This window comes from Rattus norvegicus, chromosome 11 (assembly GCF_021556685.1).
Source record: "Rattus norvegicus strain SHRSP/BbbUtx chromosome 11, alternate assembly SHRSP_T2T, whole genome shotgun sequence".
NCBI lineage: Eukaryota > Metazoa > Chordata > Mammalia > Rodentia > Muridae > Rattus > Rattus norvegicus.
Window position 1 is genome coordinate 84437828 of NC_141544.1, and position 12789 is coordinate 84450616.

At 47.1% G+C, this 12789-nt stretch overlaps 1 long non-coding RNA gene across 1 annotated transcript; it reads right to left on the bottom strand.

The window, feature by feature from the left end:
- Window positions 1-2036: 2036 nt before the first annotated feature.
- LOC148002652 (uncharacterized) lies at window positions 2037-7205 on the bottom strand. Its single transcript, XR_015633558.1, has 3 exons — window positions 6945-7205; window positions 6518-6690; window positions 2037-3213 (listed from the first exon to the last, which is right to left on the bottom strand). It is a non-coding gene; the product is annotated as an uncharacterized LOC148002652 (long non-coding RNA).
- Between the last annotated feature and the right edge of the window lie 5584 nt (window positions 7206-12789).

Sequence of the window (12789 nt, forward strand, 5' to 3'; positions counted from 1 at the left end):
ACAAGCGTAGCAAACTTAGAAAGGAAAAATATGAAATATATGGTTCGAGTACTAAAGGGGCACCAGGAAGTGAAATGGAGCCCAAACCTGTGTTCTACAAGATAACAGATTCAGGGAGTGGGACTTTGGGGCAAGATCTTGCCCAGCTAAATTTAGATCCCGGCATAGTGGTTCATACCTTTAATCCCAGCAGATAAAGCCAAGCATAGTCAAAGCATGACGCACGGTTACTGTGGTTTCATAATGAATCGTGACATCAGATCATATAAGTCTTGCAACTTGATTCTTTTCCAAAAGTGTTTGAATATCCTGTTTCCTTTGTTTTCCAGGGTATGTACACCACACATCCCTGCACTGAGCCTGCAGTGCCAGGGACCCTGGGCACCGCACATCTGTGCACTGAGCTTGTAGTATAGCGTCCCAACAGAGCACACATCCCTGCACTACAGGGTGAGTCTACAGAACCGGGGTTCTTGTGAACTCACTTCCTTTCGCATCTCTAGCCACATTTCCCTGTTCACCGTCCCCCATACTTCCTTGAGGCTGCATTTTACCCAACCTTTCTTAAGTCTCACTTGCTTGACCAACACAGAGTTACAGAGTTCTGAAGCTGGAAAGGGCCTCTGAGACCATCAAAATGATCTAATCCTCCAACCTCACTGTTCGATGAAGAAATGAGAACCTCAGTTCCAATCATGTGGGTCTGATTGATCACAGTACTGGCCTCTAAAACCTGTCAATAGGTAGTGTGAGCAGGTTTACCCAGGAGAGTCCTTGGTCCAGTATATTGCCTGGGTGTGATTATTGATAATCTCCCCTTTGGCTTCTCCAAATGAACAGGTTAGATGATGAATTGTGTAGCCAAGGCTTGGTGATACTTTCCACCATGTGGGTGCCAGTACGGAGGGAGGTACAGAACGAGTGTCTCAGAGTTACATTCATAAGCTCATGAAAACGTCTGTAACTTCTCAAGCGTGAGAAAGACGACGGGTTATTAGGTATGAAGGGTCTAGAAATATGCCACCAGATAGTACATAAAACCTCCAGTGCTGTGTTTTGCTGACCCGGCCTACAAGGTTCTTCTACCTCAGTCTCCTCTCTCCAGACTCATCAGCCAATGTCATACCTCTCTTTGGCCCTGGAGGCCATTGGTGTCCTGCCTCTGCCTCAATGCTCTGGTTTCTTGAGTATGTTTTCCTTCTGTGGTTGATTCTTCTCCCGGCCTACCCCCATCACTTCCTCTAATGTACCTGATACTTCTTTAAACATTTGTTCCCTGGGCCTTCCTCTAGTCCCCACTCTTGGTATCCACTGTCACTCCCTTTGAGCTTGTTGGGGAAATGTCTCCTGCCTGGACTGTGAATAATCTTGGGGTCAGGACAGTCAGTAAGCTCTGAGCATTGTGGTGAGTACCTGAGAGGACACAGGTAAATACTGCCAAATACATTCATTCGAGGATGATTTGCTGAGGATTACGTTTTGGTTCAAGCACATTGTGGGATCCTAGAAGTAAGTGCACCCAACACGCTCATGCTCAGGGAACTATTGCCCAGTTCTGCCTAGATAACATATGGGCCTATGTGCTATACATTGTTGGGTCTTACCAGAGAGGATGTAGCTGCCACATTCTCCCAGCATTCCTCAGTCTCTACCTAGCATAACCCATGCTCTATCCTAAACTTCTCTAGCTCAGGGACTGGGCTGCCCTTCCCTATATAATCCAGCCATTTTGGTTACCTGGCCCTTTTGGTCTACCCTTTACACCTCCTGGCCGCCCTTCCCGCCTCTCCCCCCTCCCTCCTCTCCGCCCCTCCTGCCTCTCCACCAGCCGCTCAGGGTCATGCTCACTCTGGACTTTCCCAGATGTCCCTACCTCTGGCTGTGCTTTCTTTTATCTACAGTGAGCTTTCTCGTCTACCTAGAAGGAGTCATGTTCTTTTTCATTTCTCCCGCCATCCCCTTCATACCCCCATGCCTGTTTCTGTCCTGGAATTTTGTGCTCCTTTAGGAGAAAAAAAAAAAACAACCCGTCCATTAGTCTTTCCCACAATGTTTATTTCTGAACTAACAGCATAGATCTCTGCTCTATTTAAAAACAAGGAAAGGGAGGTTAAAATAACTTTTTCAAGGCCTCTGGAGTGGTTGTCCCCTGATTGTTAAGCCATGTGCCTTGGACCATGGCTAGCTCAGCCCCGGAGAACAAGATGCCCTGGACACAGCTCAACCTTGCCCTTGCCTTCCTAAGTTCAGGGTCTTCTCCAGCAGTGTTTATGAAAAGCAGGGCGGTGTTTGTGTCTGAACCAGCAAGGGCTTTTCCAGAAGGCTGTCCAAGGCCGGCCTCAGAGCTGAACGGAAGCCGTGTTCTGTCTCTTGTGAGGAGGGCTCTGCTCTTGGTGACTGTTTGTGAAGTTCCGGAATTGAGAAGGAAGGCACACACCATGGACCTAGTGAGCCCCAGGTCCAGAAGAGCTTACCCAGTGGAACAGGAAGCAGGAGACAAAGGAAGATAGGAACGGGAATACAAGTGGGGTTGGGTAGGGAGGAAGGAGATTGGGGAGGAGAGGAGGCTGAGATCCAGTCATGGAGAGGGAGGAAAGATTAGAGCTTTTATTCTTCAGGTTACTATGAAACATTCTCACGCTCTCCCCACCCACTGCATCCTCGCCTCGGCTTTTGCTTCCTTCATTCAGAGGTTGGGGCAACTTCTCCCCAATTACCGGAGGAACTCTCCTCAGGTCTGAGAAGACTAGGGTAAGAGGAACACAGAAGGGAAAGGTGATTTTGCCAAGGGAGCTGATCTTCCAAGGCTAGGCCATCCTGTCAATCATCTGGGGATCTTTCCCTGTCTCCCCCAGTGGACTTCCCCCAGCTCCGAGCAACCGTCTGATTCCACCACAGCCCTTCTAATTCGCAGCACATGTGATGCCATGGAGGGGGTATAAAGCGTGACTTGGAGGTGCAGAGAAATGCCCGTTGCTGTCCGGGAGCTTGGCCCCAGAGGCCCAGCTCACCCAGGCGCTCATGAACTTGTCAGGGCCTCATTCCAAACTGCCCTGGGCCTTGTCCTTCACCCCACAAACTTACCCTGGGAGAGAGAAAGGGGAGGATTTCCTGAGCCTTAGAGGACAGAGTGTGCGAAGCTTAATTTGGAAACGCCAGATGTGATTGGATTCTCTTGGACAGAATCTCTCACCAGTCTTTACTCCAGGAAATCTGAGGAAAAAAAAAAATCCAGAAATCTGAGGGCAGCTATATGGGGCCACACAGCAAGACAGTCCCTTCTTCATCCCAGAGTTAGACAGCTCCAGAGTGGGGCTGAATGCTGAACTTCTGGGTCAGCCTGACATGTGAAACGATCCAGCCAGTGGAGAGACCTCTTCTCTTCACTTGGAGACTTCGCTTCAGGGCGGGGTCCGGGTCAGGTCTCGTATAGAATATAGCATCTGGCATGTAAGCAGCACTAACTGAATTCCTGGGGTAAACCAATAAAATAAGAAGCAGCTGCGTTTGTCCCACGAGCCTACCTCAAAAAAGCAGAATAAAACAACAGGGACGGGGGTTGGGGATTTAGGTCAGTGGTAGAGCACTTGCCTAGCAAGCGCAAGGCCCTGGGTTCGGTCCCCAGCTCCGGAAAAAAAAAAAAAAAAAAAAAAAAGAAAGAAAAAAAAAACAAAAAAACAGGGACGGTAACAATAAAACCAACCGGTGAGCCACTCAGAGAGAAGGGAAATAGAAAAGATAAGGAGGTGGGAAGGTAAGGTTCAGAGCAGACATGTGGAAATGCCCTGGAAGGGAAGAGGGGCTTCAAGTGGCCTTTGCTCTCACGGCTGACATCCTACGCTTCGTTCCCAGAACTCTGCTGGATGGGAAGAGAGAAAAAACTGCCAAACTGTCTTCTGACCTCTACATGTGCCATGTGTGGCACCCATGCACACATGAACAAGTACATGAAAAACACTTCTGCTTTAAAGATTTGTTTTATTTATTGAGTACACTGTAGCTGTCTTCAGACACACCAGAAGAGAGCACTGGATCCCATTACAAATGGTTGTGAGCCGCCATTGTGGTTGCTGGGAATTGAACTCAGGACCTTTGGAAGAGCAATCAGTGCTTTTAACCGCTGAGCCAGCTCTCCAGCCCGAATGAGAAATTCTAAAGCAAAAAAGCATTCTTGGTCTTGAGGCAAAGTGTGTCCTAAGAACTTAGAGAGCACGGACAGCATCAGCTCTGGCTACAGCCTTTGAGGATCCATACACCTTGACCCCACCCAGGGATTAGGTCTACTGAATGGCAGGTCACAGACTCTTTATTTAGGCTTCAGGAAGCAAAGGGTGCAGCATTTCCAATGTTAATATTAAATTTAACGCTAACAATTTTAACATTAAATGGGGTAGGTGACCTTGTCAAGGTGGTAGAGGTTAAGGGGAGGGTCTGCCTCCAAGGTAAACTGTCCTGGCTCCTCCCTGGCCCCCTGTCAAGGATTTAAAGAGACAACTTTGCCTGGATGAAGATCATTCGATGACACTGCTTCATTAGCTCTTGACCCAGCTAAGCCCTGCCCTGCATCTCCAATTCACACCTATTCCTGGCGTTTTTGTTTTGTTTTGTTTTGTTTTGTTTTTTTTGTTAAGTCCTCTCCCTTTCTAACACTTTCACTATGCAGCTACCCAGAATCCTTCACTCTTGAGAAGAAACATGTTTGTTTATTGTTTGAACCACTCTCTCTAGCAGGCCACTGTTTTCCTCTTAACGTTTTAGCTAAATTCCCAGCCACTGTGAAGATCTAGCATTCCTTTCTATGGGCTCGGACTCTAGAGGAACGAATGTGAGTTCAGTGTCACGAGTGCACCGCACAGTAGGTACTCTGTAAGAAGGAAGTGTGGAGGGGTTGGGGATTTAGCTCAGTGGTAGAGCGCTTGCCTAGCAAGCGCAAGGCCCTGAGTTTGGTCCCCAGTTCCGGAAAAAAAAAAAAGAAGGAAGTGTGGGAGGAGAAAGGATGAGAGGAGACCCTGGGCGGCCTGTGGAGTCATGGGCTTTATGGGGTTAAAACCTCGAACTGGATGTCCGGGCAAGGAGAAGCATGGTCTCTCTGCACCTACCGGGCTAGCAAAACCTGCTTGTTGTGACCCGCCATTTACTGCCAGATATGTACAAGGACTGAAGGAGGCTTCCAAACTGAATTAAAATCAAGCCGAATCAAGTTGGCAGCTAAAACTCAGGAGATGGGTACTCCCAACTGGAGCAGGCTGTGAGCCCTTTACCTCTCGTTTTGTTTTGTTTTTGTTTTTGTTTTTAGTTTTTTCAAGACAGGGTTTCTCTGTGTAGCCCTGGCTCTCATGGAGCTCACACAGTAGACCAGGCTGGCCTCGAACTCATAGAGATCCGCCTGCCTCTGCCTCCCGTGTGCTGGGATTAACGCTCCTGGCTCCCTTTCACCTCTTACCGGGGATTTTCAGGCACCTACCTTCATACTCCCTACACCTCACTCACAAATTAACACAGGAGTGAAAATATCACATCAATCAATAACCAAGAGGAGCTCGAATGTTCATCACTCGTAGGTGGATGGCATATGAATAGTTAGTGGATGGTGTTTGGAGTGGAGGCTATAAATACACATTATATATTCAAGAGAAGATGACTTGGTTGACAAAATGCCTGCTACACATAGGAGCACCCAAATTTAGATCCTAGCTCCTTTGTGAAGGCCAGGCATGAGAGTGTGGAGGCAAGGATCCTTGTAGTTCACTGACCATTAGCCTAGCCAAATGGAGTTCAGTGAGAGAGACCCGGTCTCAAAAATATAACGGGAACAGTGATCCAGGAGCATGCTCAACATTGACCTCCAACCCATTACACATGTGTGCACACATGTACATGTGTACACACCATATTCATACACAGCACACAAGATATTTAGTGAATTGTTTTAACTAAGAGGAAAAACAGCAGCAACAACAAAACCCCATCATCTCAAGAGTCATATACTGTCAAAAAACTAAGCACTGGGCATGGAAAGCCCTCTGTGAGTTGCTTCGAGGTTGTCTAAAAGAGTTCAAAATGGGCTGGAGAGTTGGCTCAGTGGTTAAGAGCACTGGCTGCTCTTCCAGGGGTCCTGAGTTCAATTCCCAGCAGCCACATGGTGGCTCACAACCATCTGTAATGGGATCTGATGCCCTCTTTTGGTGTGTCTGAAGACAGCTACAGTGTACTCATATATAATAAATAAATACATCTTTTTAAAAAGAGTCCAAAACATTTGGGGATATTGCTAGTTCCCTTGGTTGTCCCCCTAGAGGTGAGATATAAGTCCTATTGCTGAACATACCATACCCTTCAGACAGAGGGCCCTGATGACTCAAGCTCCATCTGGCCTGCAAGCCTTATCCTTAAGGACTACACTCATGTCACCAGAATACTGTTACTGTAACAATTACTTGTAACATTTAAATTTTCAAAGTCTACTTTTAATGGTGGTTCTTACACACATCAGCCTTGCTTATATCCCACCACCTACCCAAAGTAGCAGGAGAGAAAGGATACTGGGAAGTGGACCTGTTTAGGAAGGTTCTTTGGAGCAACTCCTGTCTGTGTTGTTTGGAAATCAGCAGTTCGGTTCACAGGTCAGCAGTGGTAGCTCAATCCACTCACGAACACTCCGTGGATACACCAGAGTCCAGTTCTGTAGAGCTGGGATTGCAAACAGGAGTCTGAAGCAATGGCACTACCTGGCAGACACAGTCAGGCCTCAGCCTTGGCACAAGTCAGCAGGAGAGACCAAGAGGGACACCAGGAGCAGTTCTCAGCTTTGCCTCTTGAGATCAGCGGAGACCAACAAGAATTACACAGCTAGCTCTCTAAGCAAGCCTAGCTCAGCCTCCAACACTCTCTGCCGAGTCGTATTTATATCCCTCCAAACATCATGTGTCCTCTAAGGGTCTTACCTCAGCACCAGCTTCTGTCTCAGCTGACATCACTCTGCCAATCAGCCTGAGTCCAAGGAAGTGGCAAGAAACTGCAGCACACCACCGGAAGTGTTTGGTGCGTTTCTTTCCATGGAGTCCAGACAAATGGAGCTCAACTACGCAGTGTAAAGCAGGCCAATGCATGCAAGTCATTAACAAAGAATCCTTCATCGTGTGTCCCTTCAGTTGACTGCTTTAGCAGAACATCCTTTTCCTCCTGTGTCTGCTTCAGCAAAACATGCCTTGACAAGTTTGCCTTAGTCTTTTACCTGTGTCTTAGTTAGACTTTGCATTCCTGAACAAATCATCATGACCAAGAAGCAAGTTGGGCAGGAAAGAGTTTATTCAGCTTACACTTCCACATTGCTGTTCGCCACCAAAGGGAGTCAGGACAGGAACTCACACCGGGCAGGAACTTGGAGGCAGGAGCTGATGCAGAGTCCAGAGAGGGGTGCTTGCTTACTGGATTGCTTCAGCTTGCTTTCGTATAGAACCCAGGACAAGCAGCCTAAGGATGGCACCACCCACAATGGGCTGGGCCCTCTCCACTTGATCACTGATTGAGAAAATGCCTTACAGCTGGATCTCATGGAGGCATTTCCTCAAGGGAGGCTTCTTTCTCTGGGATTACTCCAGTTTAGGTCAAGTTGACACACAAAACCAGCCAGTACAACCTGTGTCCACTTCAGGAAAACACTCCTTCACATATTTGTCCTAGCAAAACACCATCCAACAACAGGCTTGCCAAAGAACCCTTAAGTTTCCACTTCAATTGTTACTGTACAAGCTTCCAAAGGAGGGAAGCAGTCATCAGTTCTGCTCAGCCATGACACCCATGAACCATAACAATGGCCAGTGTGGTAAGATAGACTTTAGGGTGCAGTAGTGGCATGAGTCCCTTGGTGGTAATAAACAGCTCTCTAATTGGACTTGAGGCCTGTTCCACAAGAGGGAAACCATGCCTGTTGCTGTAGACCTAGTCAACTCTCCTGGCCTAGTGAAGTCATGGACCTTGGAGGGGGAACCTACAATGGCTACTTTACTAAATCAACATAACAATCCCAGCTACATTCTAAATACTTATGATAAATGTTTTCAAATAAATGTAGTTCTCCCTTTCATCAAAGGAACTTCTTCTGCAGCAGACAGAGACCATTAACAGGAAAACACAATAGATCAAAATGCAGAATTGTCGAGCCTCGTCCCTAATGATACATCTATGAACCAACTCACTAACCTAAGGCCCGGGAATCATTGCAGCAGAAGGAGAGGGAAGACTGTAGGAGACAGATGAAGAGAAAGTTTACCCTGAGATTGTGTCTCTTAGAAATGTCAGATGCTATATTCATGAAGTCTTAGCAGCATGGCTGCCTAAACATATTGAGCAAGAAGGACACCCGTAGACATGCTTACATGGAAGGGGAAAGTTTAGTTGGACTCAGCTGAAGACCAAGAACTCCAGGGAAGAACAATACCAATTTGTTATCCAATATCACATAGTTCTGAAAATATACACATATAAGTGACATTACACAGACTGAGCAGGTTGTATTTATATATTGAGGAACACACACACACACACACACACACACACACACACACACACACACACACGCGCGCGCCCCTATTAAAGAAAAAAGGCTATGAATTTGAGATAGACCAAGGATGGGGCGTAACATGGGAGGTTTGGAGAGAGGAAAGGGAAGGTAGAAATGAGGTAATTATGTTATCATTTAAAAAAATAAAAAATACATATCAAACTTTCAAGTATACTTTAAAGGCTGTGGCCAAGAGGCTCCTCCAAGGTCATAAACAAAGCCAAAGAGAACTTCAAAGACCCCCAGAGTAAATTTGACTCAAGTGCTGGGCCCAGGTGGTTCAAAATGCAGGAGCACTTCATCTTAAATTTTGTGCTCACAAACACCCCGTGGACATCTAGTCACAACCCTGTTCCCATAGTTTCTCAGTATAACTGGCTCCTTAGAGCATGGTTAAGGCCCCCTCAGTGTGCAAAAGCGAAACCTCATAGGTCTGCAGAGTATCTTTCATGTGCCTTCTGTCTCTTAAGTTATAACAGGGCCAGCTCAGGGCCGAAGGGAGGAGAGAGCGAGCCTGTAAATCTTTTGGGGGGTATTGGGGATTGAACCCAGTGCCTCCTTGCACATGCTTCACTACTTCACTAATCTAACCTCCACTCCTTGACTAGAGGACTTAACCTGATAATTCAGAGAGCTGAGTTGACCTGAGAGGGATCAATTCTCTGGACAAGGGGAGTGAAAGAGAAAGGCCTCCTAATGTGGCCTCAAGCAGAACCCCTGAGGCTGTTTCCTCATTCTTTTCCACAAGCCAAAGGTTCAGTCACTGTTCTCCTAGTGTTGCCGAATCTAGACAGGTTCTGGGTGGATCTTAAGGAGAGATGTGACGAAAAACTGAGAAGCATCTCTGGTGTCAGCCCACTTGTGAGACACCCACAGAGACCTAGAAGAGGACAAACGAATGCTGTGCTGTATTTACAGCTGATCTTAGCCTGAATTGGCAGTCAAAGGGGGGGGGGGAAGTATTTTCCTATAGGTTGACAAAGACTCACTAAAAACTGTAAATAGGTTGGCTATAAAAGTAGCCTAAGTACCTGGGGACAGGGAGAAAATAGTCACTACGCATACTCTCTTGACACAGGCTAGCCTCATAGGCCAGCCCGTAGGGTGGATATTGTTAGGCTTTCTGGGAAACAGATAAGGGATGCATGTGGCTTTGTGGGGCTGAGCTTATCTTAGAAGGTATCGGAATGAACTTTCGAGTCTTTTGTCAAGAGTTCAGTTGAGGAAAAACCGGCTGGAGCTGGGCACTTCTTGAGACTCAGCAAAGTAGATCATTTACACCGTGGACAATGAATAACGCTGTGCGTGGCTTCCCTGGACACCTCATGAAAAGCAGGCCTTGGGAAAACTCCAGTAAACGAAGCATGCCAACAGGGCCTGAGGTGGGAAAGGGCGGTGAGAAAGGGAAGAGGGAAACGCCAAGGCAGGTTGTAATTCGTTGTAATTCGGCGCTGAGTGGTGCCGGTAATGCTCAACAGGTTTGGGGAATTTTTTTTTTTTTTTTTTTTTGGTTCTTTTTTTTTCGGAGCTGGGGACCGAACCCAGGGCCTTGAGCTTCCTAGGTAAGCGCTCTACCACTGAGCTAAATCCCCAGCCCCAGGTTTGGGGAATTTTTTGCCTGCTTGTTTAAGAAAATCTTCTAAGTCCCTTGTCATAGACAACTCTGGTTGTCAACTTGACACACCCAGGAAGGAGGAACGGCAACTGAGGAATTGCCTTCGTTAGACTGGCCTATAAGTATGTCTTTGGGGTATTTTCTTGATTGCTAATTGATGTAAAGGGCTCAGCCACCGTGGGTGGCATCAGCCCTGGGCAGGTGCGCTGGGGCTGAGTAGGCAAACAGAAGCAAGTCCATATGCAATTTCTTCCGTGGTCTTGGCTCCATCTCCTTTCCTCCAGGTTCCCGACTGGAGTCCCTGCCTCGGCTTCCCTTGATGCTGACTGTGAGACCTGTAAGCTGAACAATCCCCAACTTGGTTTTGATTGGTCAAACCAATCACAGCAACAGAAGCAGATGAGGCTAGCCCTATTGCATGACAGGCGTTGTGGTAGCTCCTAGGGAGGCAGAGAGACCATGGAAAGAGTTCCCACACTTACACAATGGGTAGTTTAACATGATAACAACTGGTGACAGCCCAGTACATAAGGAAATGATATAAAAAACAACGTCTGAAGAGGAGGCCCCCGGGTGAGGCTTCTAAGGTTGCAGAGTCTAAGCTGAGACCTAAAGGCTAGTATAGGCCAGATTGATTTGCCCTGGGGATGGAGCAGTGGGGTGGAAGTGGGGGATTAGGAAAATTTGTTGTTGGTTCGGTTTCCTTTCTTCTTTCTGTTTCTTTTCTTTTGTTTGATAGTTTTTGTTTTGTGAGACAGTATCTTTGTGTAACCTTGGCTAAATCTGCTTGCTACTGCCTCCAGAGTGCTGGGATTAAAGATTTGGGCTAGCTACCATCTCCCTCTCCCTCTCCCTCTCCCTCTCCCTCTCCCTCTCCCTCTCCCTCTCCCTCTCCCTCTCCCTCTCCCTCTCCCTCTCCCTCTCCCTCTCCCTCTCCCTCTCCCTCCCCTCCCCCTCCCCCTCCTTCTTCTTCCTCTTCTTTCTCCTCCCTTTGTGTACATAACAAAGCTGGAAGATTTGAAGGGGTGGTATGGGGGGAAGTCTGGAGTCTAGCATTGAGGCTCACTTCTTGTTAGATCTAGGCAGGTCTTTGGCGGATGGCTGTCAACACTTTTCTCTTGGGGCGGTTTATAAACCCTGTTCCTCCTGTGATCCAGTGTCAAAAACTGCCTTCATGACATTCCCTCCGCCCTACCTGCCATGGCATCCCCCGCTTTTAAAATTCTTCTGGAGACTCTGAAATATCTCAGCATCCACCTTGGGGCTCTTCTTCCACCCCACTTTCCACTGAGATCCGTTTCCTCTTGGCAATGATGCGCATCTGTATGAAGGAACCACGTCAGCCATCTTCAATCCGGAATTTTTTCCGGAGCTTCAAGTCATGGGCAAGCCATGATTCCGAAACACCAGCCGCAGGCGAGGTCACAGGTCAAAAGCTATTAAGGCAATGTGTGGCCTTCTGGGACACGATCAGCACAGTTTCCATGAAAAAAGAAGCAGACACCAGCAGTATTGATCACCTCTTTCATTACCCTGACAGCAAGCAACTTGAGGAAGGGCTTGCTTGGGCTCACAGTTTGAGAGTACAGACCATCATGACGGTAAAGGCAGGACAGCAGTCGAGTGAGGCAACCGATCACACTGCGTCTGCAGAAAGGAAACAGAAAGAGATGAAGTGTTAGTACTCCCCTCTTTCTCTCTTTTCTCTTTTAGTATGTGTACGCACATCAGTGCATGTATGACATGTATGAGCTAGTGAGATGCACATGCATGTAAAGGCAGAAGTCAATATCCAGTGTTTCCCTCCATCACTCTCCATCTCTCATTTTAAAAGATTTATTATGTATGAGTACACTGTCGCTGTCTTCAGACACCAGAAGAGGGCGTCACATCCCATTACAGATGGTTGTGAGCCACCATGTGGTTGCTGGGAATTGAACTCAGGACCTCGGGAAGAGCAGTCAGTGCTCTAACCACTGAGCCATCTCTCCAGCCTCCTCCATATATATATATATATATATATATATATATATATATATATATATATACATATATATATATATTTATTTATTTATTTTGACACAGGGTCTCTGGTTAAACCTAGGGCTAACGATTCTGCCAGACTGACTGACCAACAAGCCCCAGAAATCACCTATTTCTACTTCCCTAGCACTGCAATTACAGCAGGGCATCATCAAGCCTAGATTTTCTTATGAGGATGCTGCAGACCCAGACTCAGGTTCTTCTGCTTTTGTAGCAAGCACTTTACCAGCTGAGTTACCTCCCTATAGGACTGATTTCTCTCTTTTTATTCAGTATAGCACCCCAGCTCATGGGATGATGCCACCCACATTTAATGTGGATCTTCCCAATTCAACCTAAGCAAGAACTTCCCTCAGATATCCAAAGAGGTTTGTCTGTTAAGTGGTTTAGATCTTGTCAGGCTGACAGTACTGACGATCACACTGACTTTCTGGATATAATTCCCCTCCCACTAGCCGCGGATGGTATCTTGCATTCCAGTTTTGTGGAGCTGAGGTATAGCTCAAGGTAGAACGGGTACTAGTGTATCAGAGCCCTGGGTTTGATTGGACGCTCCTGGAAGACAGGA